The 16,030-nt window shown below is 35.3% G+C and overlaps 1 long non-coding RNA gene across 1 annotated transcript in view; it reads left to right on the plus strand.

Annotated features, from left to right (window-relative positions):
• LOC138833445 (uncharacterized) overlaps positions 1-14,760 on the plus strand; it is a 39,236-nt gene extending 24,476 nt beyond the window's left edge. The window contains exons 3-4 of the long non-coding RNA XR_011373916.1: positions 12,674-12,751; positions 14,703-14,760. This is a non-coding gene — a long non-coding RNA (uncharacterized lncRNA). The remainder of the gene's footprint in view (positions 1-12,673; positions 12,752-14,702) is intronic.
• Positions 14,761-16,030: the final 1,270 nt, after the last annotated feature.

Raw genomic sequence — 16,030 nt, forward strand, 5'->3', positions numbered from 1 at the left:
ATTGTCTGAGAAAATAGGCTTTAATGCAAAGAAATCCATGGAGACTTAGCTGAGAGGGAACAATGTGGGTGAATATGGCTCATTTTCACACTAAACAAACAAACCTCACAAACCTTGCTGTAAATCCTGTAGGTTCCCTTGAGAATTGTCCTTACCCAGGAAATATACTCTCACTGTGTGAAACAAAGTTGTAGTGGAATTTAAATTCAAAGTTCTTTAAAAAAAAAGTCATCAAAATTTGTGAATTGACATTTAATTACCAAACAATAATTCTCTGAAAAAGAAGGAAATATAATTCAAAATCACTTGACTTTATTAAAACTATGAGAAAAGATTAGTGAAGACAGATGAGAGAAACCATAGGGTACTGTTTTCTCTCCAGTGGTGTAATGGGTTCTTGATCTTGATTCTTCCATTCTATCTTCATAAGCTATAAAGCCACAGCTCAGGACTGGAGTAAACAGTTCAGACAAAGAATACTCACAGAATGGGGGTTAGATACCTCAGATCCACATAAGCAAAAAGAAAAAAGCCGGAAGTGTAGCTGTGGCTCAAGTGGTAGAGCGCTAGCCTTGAGCTGAAGAGCTAAGGGACAACGCCCAGACCCAGAGTTCAGGCACCATGACCAGACCAAAAAAAAAGAAATACTCACAGAAGAAAATATGTGCAGTAGATGTAGGTGATTTATAACATTAGACAATCTATTTAAAACTGTTCAAAATTCTCCCCTACCTTAAACTGCCCTCTTTGAACAGCTTTGTTTGCTTTTCCCAAGATTGCCCTTCATTTACTGCTTAAAATTTTGTGAGGTCATATACATACTTTCTAGAGATTGCTGTTTGGTTGTGCTTTTTGTGTGTTTTTGTTTGTAGTTGTGTTTTTAACTGAAGTTCAATAGGTTGTGCAATTGTGTTACAATTAAATATGTCCATCTAATTGTCCAATGCTCCTGGATCAGAGTCACTCCTTCTATCATTCTCAACCAACATTTTCTTCAAGATTTATTTCAGATTTACCACTTCTTTTATTATATGTGTACATTGAGTATTGTAGCTGTACTTGCCCCTTGTTCCATTTTTCATTCATTCTATGTCTTTACTATTATTTTTTTCTGGTTTCAACTTCCTGATAGTTATTCTGTTAAATTGTCTGTTAATACTTTGAAACGTTTATATATATTCCATGGTGTTTCAATCCTGCATATACTTGAACTGATGTCAGCATATACTTCCATAATTCATTCATCTGTAATAACAATTTGCAAGACTGGAGACGTGAAGGACCTAAACATGATTTTATTCTCATATTTTTGGAAGATTAATCTTTAGTCAACAAGAAAGTTTAAAAATTGCTTAGAATTTATAGCTAACTACCAGTTTTTATAAATGGCTTTGTGCAATGGTCTGTGATTATTTGATTTTACATGGGATAATATTTTCTACTACCTATAAGTTTTGGAAAAAGAAGAAAACTAAAATTTACTACTTAGAGGAATATGATAGAAATAGAAGATAGATTTTATGTTTGTCACATCTCTGATCAGTACCCATATTCAAGACTTACAGTCATATTTATTACTATGTTAGACAGATAGGGAAAATATATGATAAGGCAACACATGATAAGGCAACTATTAGTGACTTTTTAAAATGTACCTTCTTATGTGATGAAATTTACTTTATTAGCTAATATTTGGGTTTGAAATATGGGAGGCTGATCTATTTAACACATTTCTGGAAGGCACCTACTGAACAACGCAAATGGTGGGAGATACTATTTCCACACTTTAATGAATGGTTGAACTTATTTGGCATTAGTGCTCGGTAAATAAATCAACTCTATTGTAACTTGATTCCTACACTTGAGAAACTTTTAATATCACTATCATCTACTTGTCAAGTGTTATTTTGGTGAATATGATTCTAAAAAGTTTATTTGAAAAGGAACATACTTTCAGGAGATTAAATGTAAGTTACATTGGTTTGAGAATGACAACATTTTTATACTACAGAACCAAGTTTTACTGAAGTGCCAGTGTTTTGAAGCACTAGGGTCTTCTCAATGTTTTTCTAAATTATACTTGACATCGAAGTCAAGTTTCCTAGCCTTGGTAGAACAATTATGGATCTATCATTCCAGGAATTTTTTTGGCCTACTTATGCTGGGCTGAAATCTTTCATTCATCAATAGGAGAGAGGTATTAAAAAAAAATCTTGTGACATTTGTGATTTTGTTTACTCATATGGGCTTGTCATCTGTAAATTGAAAGTTTGAACTACAATACTTTCTCTCATATCTTGTGGTTTCCTCTTTCATTTTAAGTTGCCTTACATTTCACAATTGCTTACTGCTAATTACTGCAAGGAATTGGAGCCCTGAAATATTATAGGAAATGAGAAATTGAGATGGGACTTCAATTACTTTCTGTTAGCATGTTGCATGGGCCAAGGTGAGAAGACTTGCCATTGTTATCTGATGATGCAGATAACTGGGATCTGGTATCCTCAGACCCGTGGGTACTGCAGAAGAATAATAGCTTTTAGGCATCATATGGAGAAAAACACTTTGGGACCAGCGAGTTATTACAATAAACACAGCAGCAGTGTAAAATCTCTTCTAGATTAGAGGAAAACAATACTGTTTTTTTTTTTACTATGTGAATTCAGAAGATCAAGAACACTTAGAAGGTATCACAAGCTTATACCAAAGACAATGAATTGATAATTTTTACATTCGAATATATATTCTAAACCTAATTATTTATGTTCCAATCTATTTATGGGAATAAATTTCAATTTATTTGTCAATTTATAAATTAATTCTAGTTAGATTCACTGTGTGAAATTTAAGATCAGCACATATAAATATAAAATATATAAGTAGATATAATATAAGAAATTGTTATGCATTGTTCTGTGTGGTTAGTGTATCAAAGGCAACTCTGTTTTAAAGTATTATCCCATTATTTCTACCTCAGTTTTTGGTAGAGTTAGACCTAAAGCTTTACCATTTGTAAATTTAAAGCCTGGAGGCAAGAGGAAACACTTTGATTAAAACATTACCCATTTAAGGCCTAATATCGAGGAGAAATATATAGACTTCTCCAGGAGCTATGGAAATATTTGGTGATAGAAAGTCATTAGTGTAAGTTCCTGCCTGGTTGTATGGTAGACAGGCCAGGACATTAAGTAAACATGCATATGAACAACTTTTTCATCTTCTTGGCTTTAGCTACTTTTGAAATTATAGGTATAATGAACAATTACATTTTTTTGTTGTTGTGGTTTTTTTGGGTCCAGTCGTGGGGCCTGAACTCTGGGCCTGGGCCCTGTCCCTCAGCTCTTCAGCTCAAGGCTAGCACTCTACCACTTGAGCCACAGCACAACTTCTGGATTTTTTCTTTTTGCTTATGTGACCTGCCAGAATCAGCTCGACCCAGGGAAAAGTAATCCAACTCAGGCGCAAGCCCCAGGAGTGGCTTTCTTCACTGGGTAAGCAGAGCCAGAGGCTGCCCCTCCCTTTAGCAGCCTTGACAATCAATTGAAATTCAGTAAACATAAATCCAGAGAGTGGATCCAGGCTGGGCTCTGTGAGTTTCTTACAAACTAGCTCCCAGGAAAAGCTACTGTTTGCTGAAAGGCCTCAACTCTACCCAGAACCTAGCCTCATCACAGCATCTCCAAACTTGAGGAAAAAGCCATCTCCCTCTTTTGTGATAATCAAAGCATATCCCTCCCATTGAACTAAACTGAGAGGAGGATCACAAAATCCTGGGTAAAGCAGAGCATTTTTCTGCCTGTTCAACCAAACTGACTTAAGAAACCAACCAAGCCACAGGAAAATCAAACACCACAAGCGGACCAGAGACTCAAACAAAAGGCTGTTTATAGACACAAGGGAGATACAGGATTTTTCCCACCACTCCCAAAATAAAGAACTATTTTTTTTCCTTTTTTTGTACATTTTATAAAAATTTTTTTCTAAAACTTTTTTTTTAATTTTTAATTTTTACCTTTTTTAAAATAAAATGTTTCCTAGTAACATTTTTCCCTCTTATTATTTTTTTAGAGGTATATGTGTGTATGCGTTTTTCTTTCTTTCTTTTTCTTTTAAATTTTTTTTTGTTTTTTGTTTTGCTCTATTGAATTTCTGATCTTTTTTCTTTCTTTCTTATTCTTTTCCCCTTTTCTTTTCTTTCATTCTCTTTTATATGAGTTAATTGTTTTTCTGCACATCCTCAGACATGCCCACAGTTGATTATTAGACCATATCCTTTATTGTGTACACACTTAATCCAAGAATTGATTATTCAGTTCAAAACCTCTTAGACTTAAATTCCTTAATGGCAGTATTACCTCTTTATACCTATATAATATTTTCAGTATTTTTATTTTTAAGTTTTTCACATCTCCTTTATATCCCTCCCCTTCTGCATTATATGCATGTGCTTCTCTGAATATTTCGTTTTGAATCTGCATAATATTTTTAATTTTTACTTTTCTATTTTTTCTGGTCTCTTATTTTTCCCCTTGCTCTTTCTTCTTCTTCTTTTATCTCTACTTTCAACCTATCCCACCTATTTCCTGCTTTGAGATTAGGACTTAGTTAAGTTAACTCTCCCTGTGCCTTCCTATTTTTTACCCATATCTCTCCCTAACCCTAATAATTTCTGGTTTGTCAAATTCATATTTGTGGTTGTTAGCCCATTTGACGTTGAATAGATGTACCTATTGAACGAAATTGTATCTGCAGACTATTGACTGTGCAAATACAGACTTTGGTTGATGCTTGTCTTAAGTTAGTGTTCTAGCACTAAACTGGTGTTATTTTCATCCCAAATGGGCCGAGTAAGCCAGAAAAAGACAAGAAAAATGGCAAGTCCTGGGTATCTCAACTCCCACTCATGATAATCAGGGGACAGAACAGATAATGAATAATCCAGAGGAGAGTTCCCAATTAGCTCTACAAACAGTGCTGGCAAACATGATAAATGAAAAGATTGAAAATATACAAAGGAGTCTGTATGAGCATGATAGAGAGAGAGAGAGAGAGAGAGAGAGAGAGAGAGAGAGAGAGAGAGAGAGAGAGAGAGAGAGAGAGAGAGAGGATACAAACAAAAGTTCAATGGAGGCAAACAAAAGGTCAATACAGGAAAAGATTGAAAACCTACAAAGGACTCTGTATGAGTGTGATAGGGAGAGAGAGGAGGCAAACCAAAGGTTTATACAGGAATATTCTGAGCTTAGGAAGCTACTCAAAAACTGATACAGGATTTGGGTGTACAGCTTGAGAATACTTAAAGAAAAAGGCAGGAATGGCATGAGCAGGCTGAGAACACTCAAAGAGAACTACAGGAATGGCGTGAACATGAGGAAGCTAAGCAAAGAGTAATACAGGAATTGAGAGTATACACAATGATCACTAAAGGTATACATGGAATCCATTAATAAACAGCTGAAGAAAGTCAGGGAGACCACAAAGGGAATACTGAATGGAACCCAACCGAAGAAAAGGGAATTTAAGCAAACCATGAACATTCAACTAAGTGATTTGAGAATGAACACTGAACACCAAATTAAGGAAGTAAAAAAGTTCATACAACATCAAAAACAAAGCTTCAACAAAGAATTTGAAGCCATCAAAGCTGACCAATTAGAAGGAAAAGAAATTTTAAAATAGAAAGTCTTGACAGCAGTTTAGACCATGCAGAAGATCGAAACTCGGGGATTGAAGACAGCCTAGATATTATAGAGAAAGAACATACAGCCATCCAAGTCAAGTCCAAGAAATATGATAGATCTATCCAACACTTGGAAGACACAATCAGAAGGCCTAATCTGAGGATTATGGGTGTAGCGGAACACCTAGAAACAGAAGTTAATGGTCAAGGAAATTTGTTTAACAGGCTCCTACAAGAGAACTTCCCAACATGCAAAAGGATAGGCCTATTCAGATACAAGAAGCTTTTAGAACTACAAATAGACCAGACAAGAATAGGACATCCCACCGTCACATTATAATCCACATAGGATGAATTGAGAACAAGGGAAAGGTCCTTAAACATGTCAAGGAGAAAAGATCAATCACCTATAAAAGGAAACAAATTAGAATCACCTCAGATTTCTCAGCAGAGACAATCAAAGCAAGAAGAGACTGGAATGATGTATGCCATGCCCTAAAGACAAACAACTACCACCCAAGAATACTGTATCCACCTAAACTCTCCTTCATAACTGAAGGCCAAAAAAAATCCTTCCATAGCAAAGAAAAATTGAAACAGTACATCTCTACCAAAACAGCCCTACAAAAGATTCTTAAAGATGTCCTACACATAGAAAACCAACAAGACCACAATAAAGGCCTAGAAACTGCACCCAAACTGAGAATCCAAGAACCTTAGGAAGAACCCAGTTTTTGTAGACCCCAACAAGGTGGATAACACGGCAGGAACTCCCAAATACCTCTCAGTCCTATCTCTCAACATTAACGGTCTTAATTCTCCAATTAAGCGACATAGACTGTCTAGTAGGACTAAAAAGCAAGATCCTTCTATATGCTGCCTTCAGGAGTCACATCCTGCCAGTAAAAACAAACACATTTTCAATGTTAAAGGTTGGAAAAAAAATCTACCAAGCAAACGGCCCCCATAAACAGGCGGGAGTTGCAATCCTAATATCAGATAAAATAGACTTCCAATGAAAATTCATGAGAAGACATAAAGAAGGTTGCTACATACTAATTAAGGAATCTCTCCTTCAGGAGGATATTACAATTTTAAATATCTACTCGCCAAACAAGGGAGCATCCAAATTTATCCAAGAAACACTAGTTTCCCTCAAATCCCATAGAGTCCAAAGACATTAATTGTTGTGGATTTAACACACTATTCTCCCCACTAGATAGATCAACTCGGCAAAAACTCAACAGAGAAACCCAGATCTAAACAACTTCATAGATCAACTAGATTTAACAGATATCTACCGAATATTTCACCCATCAGCATCAGAATACACATTTTTCTCAGCAACACATGAACAGTTTCTAAAATAGACCACGTTTTAGGCCACAATGCAAACTTGTCCAAATTCAGAAACATTGAAGTGATACCGTGCATTCTCTCTGACCACAAGGGATTAAAATTAGAACTCAACACCAAAAGCCACCAAAGAAAGTCCTGTAACACATGGAGGCTGAACAACACACTGCTGAATCATGAGTGGGTCATGGAAGAGATTAGACAGGAAATTCAAATGTTCATGCTATCCAACAAAAATGAGCACACAAATTACCAGCTCCTCTGGGACAAAGCAAAGGCAGTACTTATAGGCAAGTTTATAGCTCTGAGATCTTACATCAACAAATTGGAGAGATCTGAAAGTAACAATTTAATGAGACATCTGAACCTCCTTGAAAAAGAGCAGCAAGATATACCCCAATGTAATAGATGGAAAGAAATAATTATTTCAATTAATTCATTTTAATTAAAATTAAATCAGAAATAAATGAATTAGAATACAAAAAAACTATAGAAAACATCAACAAAAGAAAGACTTGGTTGTTCGAAAAAATTAACAAAATTGACAGGCCCTTCGCAAATCTTATCAGAAAATGAAGAGAACACACCCAAATAAAACTCAGAGATGAGAATAGAAACATCACCACAGAAACAACCAAGATTCAGAACATTATAAGGGAATATTTCGCAAAACGTTATGCTAATAAGTTTGAGAACGTGGCAGAAATGGACCTTTTCCTAGCAAATATTGACATGCCAAAACTAAACCAAGATTAGTTAAACCATCTTGAGAGGCCCATTTCAAGCATTGAAATAGAAACTGCAATAGAGACCTCTCAGCTAAGAAAAGTCCAGGTCCAGTTGGTTTAGAGCAGAGTTCCACAAGGCCTTTAAAAGAAGAACTCACACAAATACTACTCCAACTCTTCAATGAAATTGAAAGAGAAAGTTCACTACCCAACACATTCTATGAAGCCATCATAACTCTCATCCCAAAATCAGGAAAGGACTCATCAAAGAAAGAGAACTATAGGCCCATTTCTTTCATGAACATTGATGCAAAACTTCTCAAAATTTTGGCCAATCGTCTTCAGAAAATCCTACACCACAATCTAACAGGATTCATTTCAGGGATGCAAAGCTGGGTCAATATTCGCAAATCAATTAATATAATTCATCACATCAACAGGAGCATGGATAAGAACCACATGGTTATCTCAATAGATGCAGAAAGAGCATTCGACTAGATCCAAAACCCCTTTCTGATGAAGGTTCTGGAAAAATTAGGAATCCATGGAACATTCCTCAATAGAATAAAGTCTATATATGACAAAACTACAGGCACCATTATACTTAATGGTGAAAATCTAAAGTCATTCCTCTTAACTCTGGAACAAGACAAGGATGTCCACTATCACCACTTCTCTTCAATCTAGTAATAGAATTCCTATCTACAGCACTAAGACAAGATGCAAACATAAAAGTGATCCAAATAGGGAAAAAAGAAATAAAACTCTCCCTCTTTGCAGATGACATGATCTTGTATTTAAAGAATACGATAGACTCGACTCCCAAATTACTAAAGTTGATTCCAAACTTTGGCAAAGTACTGGGGTATAAAATTAAACCCCCAAATCAATGGCTTTTCTGTATGGCAATAATGAGTAAAGTGTTGCTGAAATTAGGAAAGCAACTCCATTTGTAATAGCCCCACAAAAAATAAAATACCTAGGAATTAACTTAACCAAAGAAGTGAAGGTCATTTATGATCAAAACTGTAAAAACTTGAAAAAGGATATAAAAACAGAACTAAGAAAATGGCGAAAATGCCCATGATCCTGGATTGGCAAGATTAACATCGTGAAAATGGCAATACTTCCCAAGGCTATCTACAAATTCAAAGCGATGCCAATCAAAATCCAACCTCATTCTTCAAGGAAATAGAAGAGGCAATCCAAAAATTCATATGGAACAATAAAAGACCCCAAATAGCAAAAACGCTCCTCAACGGAAAGAACACTGCTAGTGAATATCAATACCAAATTTCAAACTCTATTATAAAGCCATAGTAATCAAAACAGCATGATAGTAGCACAAGAACAGACCTCAGGACCTATAGCCATCTAATGATAAGGGAGCTAAAAAGATAGAATGCAAGATAGTCTTTTCAGTAAATGGTGCTTGCAAAATTGGTTAACTACTTGTATAAAACCAAAGCTAGATTCTTATATATCACCGTGCACCAGAAGCAACTCCAAATGGATCAAAGACCTTGGAGTCAAAGCAGACACTCTGAAAACATTACAGGATGGAATAGGAGAAACCCTAGGTCTCCTTGGCGCAGGCCAAAATTTTCTTAATAGAGATCCAGAAACACAACAAATCAAAGAAGGTTTGGACAAATGGGATTGCATGAAGCTGCAGAGCTTCTCTATGGCAAAGGACATAGCTAGCAAGATCAATAGAAATCCCACAGATTGGGGGAAGATCTTCACTAACCATACAATGGACAAGGGTCTCATATCTAAAATATACTTGGAGCTCAAAAAATCAAACCCCCCAACAACAAATCCTCAAAGAAACAACTGCCCAATAAATAAGTGGGCTAAAGACTTAAAGAGAAACTTCTCTGAAGAAGAAAGAAGGATGGCCAATAGACACATGAGGGAATGCACAACCTCCCGAGCCATAAAAGAAATGCAAATCAAAACAACATTGAGATACCACATCATCCCAGTTAGAATGGCAAAAATCAAGAACTCTAACAACAGATGCTGGAGGGGATGTTGATGGGAGTGTAAACTTGTTCACCCACTTTGGAAAGTAGTATGGAAGTTCCTGAAAAGACTCCACATAGAGCTCCCCTCTTACCGAGCAATCCCACTTTTGGGCATTTACCCAAATGTTTACAAACAAGACCACACTAAAGCTGCCAGCACAACTATGTTTATTGAAGCATTATTTACTATAACTACCTTATGGAACCAACCCAGATGCCCCTCACTAGAAGAATGGATCAAGAAAATGTGGTATATATACACAATAGAATTCTCTGTCTCCATCAGAAAGAATGACATTGCCCCATTTGTTAGGAAATGGAAAGACTTGGAAAAAATTATATTAAGTAAGCCAAGCCCAAAGAAACATAGGTCCCATGGTGTTCCTTACTTGCCATATCTAGTATATGTCTGAGTCAAGCAGAAAAGGTCAAATAAGGTGATGTTAGGGAAATGAACCCTAAGATATGTATTCAAATGTTCTTTTTCTTTCATGTGATTGTTTCTAATGCATTTATAAGATTATTTCTTTGTTGCTTTGTATGTCCCTCCCCCACAGTATAACCCCTGCTTTCACTGTATTTGATGTCGGTATAATTTGTAGAGGGGAAGGGGAAAAACAAGTCCTTTAAATAAGAATACAGGTGGACCCGTTGCAACAATGACAAGTACAAGTTGTTATGTCAAAAATGAACTTTACAACTTTGGTAGGGGGGCAGGGAGGGCTGGATGGGAAGGAGGGGGAAGGATGGGAAGGGATGGGAAGGTGGAATAAAAGTGTTTTTTTTCATGTTGTTGTTTCTAACACATTTATATCATGATTTGTTTGTTGCTTTCTATGTCCCTTCCCCAGAGTATAACCCCTGGTTTCACTGTATTTGATGTTGGGATAAGTTGTGGAGGGGAAGGGAAAAAAACAAATAATTTAAATAGGGATACAGGTGGACCCTTGCAACAACGATATGTACAAGTCATTATGTTGAAACATGAACTTTACAACTTTGGCCTGGTGGAGGGGAGGCCGGGGTAAGGAGTAGGGGGAGAGTAGGCGGAGGTGAGGGGTTGGCGGTGCGAGATGGGAAGAGATGGGAAGGAAACAAAGAGGAGGCAACAATTCTTGCTAAAAAATGTACTCATTATCTTGCCCAAGTAACTGTAACTCCTTTGTATGGTATTTTCACAATAAAAAAATCGTAATTGTTAAAAAATAAATAAAATAAAAAAATAAAAAACAAATAATATAAGGACCTAGGAAAAAGGAATCTTAAAGTTTTACTTTATGGAATGTAATCTGAAAGGACACATTTATGAATGAACCTATATATTGTAAATCAATGTAGACTTCAACATATTATATATAGAAGACAATGAAATATATTATGGACTTTATACAAACATAGATACTTTTTTTAGACAAGCACCAGGAATATCTTTAGTTTCTATACTATTCATTTCAACCATAAGTTAAAATTTAAAAAAATCTCAACCTCTGCAGCAATCATTATAGATGCATACAAACAACTCTTGAATACATTTTGATATCAAATCTGGCAATTCACGTGGAAGAATACAATGGAATCCATGAATTTTTAAATTAAGATATTGCTGTTGCTTTGTATATGAAAATATGTTGTAGGGACACAAAGGATGGACTGGCACTTTTGAAATTTAAGAAACTTAACCAAACTCCTACGTAGGAGAACAATTTGTAGAGCCATCCACAATTTCAAAGAGGTAGTGATACATACTTATCCTTTTGGCAATATCAAATGAAGTTTCTTCCAAGTTGTTCTTCAGACCCGGTTTGATATAATGTTTCAACAGAAGGAGATACAGCATATCTTTGCTATTTCTATTCCCAGCAGCAAAATGCAAGGGTGTCAAGAGACCTTTAGTTTGGGGATTGGTATCTTCATCATAATGAAGTAAGAAAGAATCCATTCTGGTGTTATTCCACGTATAAGCACTGTGCAGGGGTGCCAAGCCATTCAGAGTTATTGCATGAATATCTGCCTTGAGGTACCAACTCATGGACAATGTCTAAATGTCCACTCTAGGCTTCCCGATGAAAAGGGGTATACTTACCTCATCCCTAGTATACATATGAGTGGCCTTTTGGGAAAGTAGTCTCGGAACTCTAGTAAGTCGATTAATTTCGGCCTCCCAAAGAAGAAATTTGCATGGATTCTTCTCCATTATTTTCTTGCAATTGATACCATTCTTCACGTTTTCATCTTGTTCCTTGTCTTCATCAGAATTGCCTAACCAGAGACTTTGAGTAATAGTGGGAATGAGGTGTCCATGTATTTCCCCAGTAGCTCACGTTGGTTGACATGGTCAGAAAATCCGGTGAATTTTCTGCATATGTTTTTTCACCATGATTTATTTTCTCTTTTTCCATTTTTACTATTCTAAATTATTCTAACTGGATAGTAGTGAATTGATAAAGAGCAGAGGAAAGATTTCCTCCGTATTCAAATGCACAGACTGAAAATGAGGACCAGTGGTGTCTACATGTGCAGCTTATTCTAGGAAGGAGAAAATAGGAAACAATGCCTTCTATGTATATGACTTGGGAAATACTATGATATAGTGTAAGAGAACTTACTTTTCAATATATGAGCTTTAAGAGCTTTCTAATAGATCCATTATTTATTGGTACCCAACATTAGAAAAAAAATGTATAATACAGTAGTAAAATAGAAGTCCTTTGCATGACTATTTAAATTCCTTGTTTTTTTAAAGACACTTGTTTTCATCTAAAAAAGTTGGCCTATCTACTGTTTTCAAGTGATTTTGATGATTGAAGATGCTTAATGAGAAGTCAAAATGTATTAGTATTCCTTTGATATCAATTAAATTTCATTTTTTCTTCTTGGAGAATATAATGATCGAAGCAATATTTCAGAATCAGCAAGTAATAGTTCAGCATCATGTTTCCAATGCAAGTGGATCACCAGTAAGTAATCCTCGATACCATTTTCCTGAAAGTTTTTTTTCACAGATACAATCTGCCTGCCTTCTCTAGCAGCTTTCCTAGCCTGGACCTTTTCTTTCATTGTGCAGGAAAAGTGTGATTCAACTGATTTCAGTCATATTTGTTCCTAGAGTTATCAAGGATTTAGATTCTTTTTTAAAAAAAAACATTACTTGTGGGGCCTGAACTCTGGGCTTTGGCACTGTCCTTGAGCTCTTCAAATCAAAGCAAGCGCTCTACTAGTTGAACCACAGAATCACTTCTGTGGTTCTGTTTATGTGGTGCTGATATGGGAAATGATAGAGCAGAAAGTGAAATGATGCAACCAAAAATATAAAAGCAAAATAAATTAGGACAATTATGGAGCAACCATATTGTCTATGAAAATCATGAGAGAGAGGAAGAGAGATACAGATGTGCAATGACCTAGCTATCCACAAAATCAATGCTTCTGATCTATTTATAAAGCAGTTTTATTGTTTTATTTGTTAAAAGAGATGGAAATAGAATTTATGTATTTACTTGAAATTAGCACATACATTTTTAGTCACCTACATAAAGAGACATAGCTTTGACTAAATTACAGACAAGAATCTTAATCCTTGGGCTGGGAAGGTGATAAGTGGTAGAGTGTTTTTCTTGTAGCTTACTACAGTGCGGACACTACTTTCCAAAAAGGCCACTCATGAATACTAGGGATGAGGATGAGTATACCCCTCTTCATCAGGAAGCCTAGAGCGGACACTTAGACATTGTCCATGAGTTAGTAGCTCAAGGCAGATATTTATGCGATAAATCTGAATGGCTGGACACCCCTGCACAGTGCTTATATGTGAAACATATTGCAGCACACACACACACACACACACACACACACACACACACACACACACACACACACACACACATCATCATCATCATCATCATCATCATCAGATTTCTTCTTAAGTATTTTTGTGTATGATCTTAAGAAGAAATTTACATTACTAACTTGATTTTCTGAGAGAAGAGTATACTCAGTGTACATCTTGCTTCTATACTCTCAATATTTAATTGCTATCGAAGTATATGCAATAGATAAGTATAGGAAAAAGTAGGAGCCACACTGGTGGTTCATGTCATTATTCCTAGCTAATCAGAAAGATGAAATCTGATGATTGTGGTTTGAAACCAGACCAAGAAAAATAGTCCATTAGATTCTGGTTTGAAAGTAACCAGCAAAAGCTAGAAATGGAGCTGTCTTACAAGCAGTAAAATGCTAGCCTTGAGAAAACTAAAACAAAAAAATAACAAATTCTGGGACAGAGCTAGGCCTTGAGTTCAAGCTCTAGTATTAGTATTTAACTAATGAAGGAATGAATTAGTTAATTAATTACCTAAAATAAAATAAGTGGTCACATGTGGAGGGGCAGGTAAAATGTAACAACCCTGGTGACTGGAATATGTATTATTTTGTAATAAGACAAATTATAATTTGTCCTAATCACTAATATTTTATTTGAACTTTTTTGTACAATAAACTCTGAATTTGGCATGCGTGTATATGTGTACATGTGCACAAATATGTGTTTAAGTGTGTGTGTGTGTGTGTGTGTGTGTGTGTGTGTGTGTGTGTGTGTGTGTGCTGTTGCAATGTTGCTTGCAAATATGAACAGGGTGAGGCTGAAAAGAGCTGTGTTAAAATGTTTTTTAAAATGTTTTTTTATTTATCAGTGTTCTGTCCTGTCATTTCAGTGGAAACACCCTTCTGTACATTTTATTTGTTAATAACATCATCATAATCAAAGCAATTACAACATTAAGTTAGATAAAAGAGATCATTTTCAGCGTTTAGTATGTGTTAGGTAAAAAGATACACATATAATTGGGTAGTAAGTTATGACTGTCAGTTCAAGATATGTATTTGACCTCTTAAATTGATTATATTTTTAAGAAATACTCATGGAGTGATTTTGACCGACTTGAACAAATAAGTATTACTCTCTGGTTATTTCTGTGAAACTCAAGGTAGGTAAACTCCGGATTTCTGTTAAAAATAACTTTCTTTGTAAGATCGTATCTATTCACACTAAGATAATAAAATCCGTATTTTTAAGGTTTGAATATCCCATCATATTGACTGAAAATCAGTATTGTGGCTATGCGTGTTAGATATATATTTCAAAAACAAAAACAAAAACATGTGTCACCTCCAGATTGTGGATGCATTTGAAGTTTGTACATACAAAGGTTTCTTCATTAATAGTTCTTTTGTGGGAGTAACTATCACAACTTTAACAAATAAGGCTTTTCGAATATCTTTTCCAATATAAATAACATCCCAGAGCGAGTTTTGCAATTTCTGAAAAACATTTAAATATTTTACTATTATTTTAGTTCATTGACTATACAGCTAAAGACATTTCTGAAATAAATATTGTTAAGATCTGAAAATGTAAGTGGGTATATAGGCTTTTCATGCATCATTTCATGAAAAGCCAGTTTTTATGAAACTAAAAGAAATAGAATAAAAGAATGTAAGTGAATTGGGTAACCTAATTATTAGTATAATTTTGTTTTCTATTAGCACAGTCCTTTGAATGTAGATGATGCAGTTAAATTATTTTTTGTCTCACTGTGCTTGGTATTTTTAGATTATTTGTAGTTATAAGAATGAATTTGTAGTATAAATAAAGGTCTTTTAAAATGATTAGGATTAATCTTGTGTTTTGCATTCTACTCCCATGAAAATGAGTTATGATCAAGTGTTAATAGTTTATAATTGAATCTTCAGCATCATAAGAAATTTTGAAAAATTTGGTAGTATTGATGTCTTTTTTGCGGGGGCGTTCGGTAGTGGGGCCTGAACTCTGGGCATTATCCCTCAGCTCTTCAGGTCAATTCTAGCACTCTACCACTTGAGCCACAGCGTCATTTCCAGCTTTTTTCTTTTTGCTTTTGTGGTGCTGAGGAATCGAACCCAGGGCCTCATTCATGAAAGGCAAGCGCTCTACCACTAAGCCACCTTCCCAGCCCTTCATGTCTTTTTAAACCAATAGTATTCACAAAATGGAGAGTCTTTAATTCATACTTAGGCCTTGATGTCTATGATTTTAAACCTCTCATTCCTAACATTAATGATAGGTCAGAGTGCATTTTTGGTTATAGGAAAGATAAAATATTTATCTAGGGTCAAAGGTGATTTTTATATCAGTCTTGCTTTAATAGCATTTTAAAGTAGTACCTTTCTCTCAAAATGTTAGGTATAAAAAGCAATCAAAA

Source organism: Dipodomys merriami, unplaced genomic scaffold (assembly GCF_024711535.1).
Source record: "Dipodomys merriami isolate MVZ:Mamm:240054 unplaced genomic scaffold, mDipMer1.0.p SCAF_208, whole genome shotgun sequence".
NCBI classification, from domain to species: domain Eukaryota; kingdom Metazoa; phylum Chordata; class Mammalia; order Rodentia; family Heteromyidae; genus Dipodomys; species Dipodomys merriami.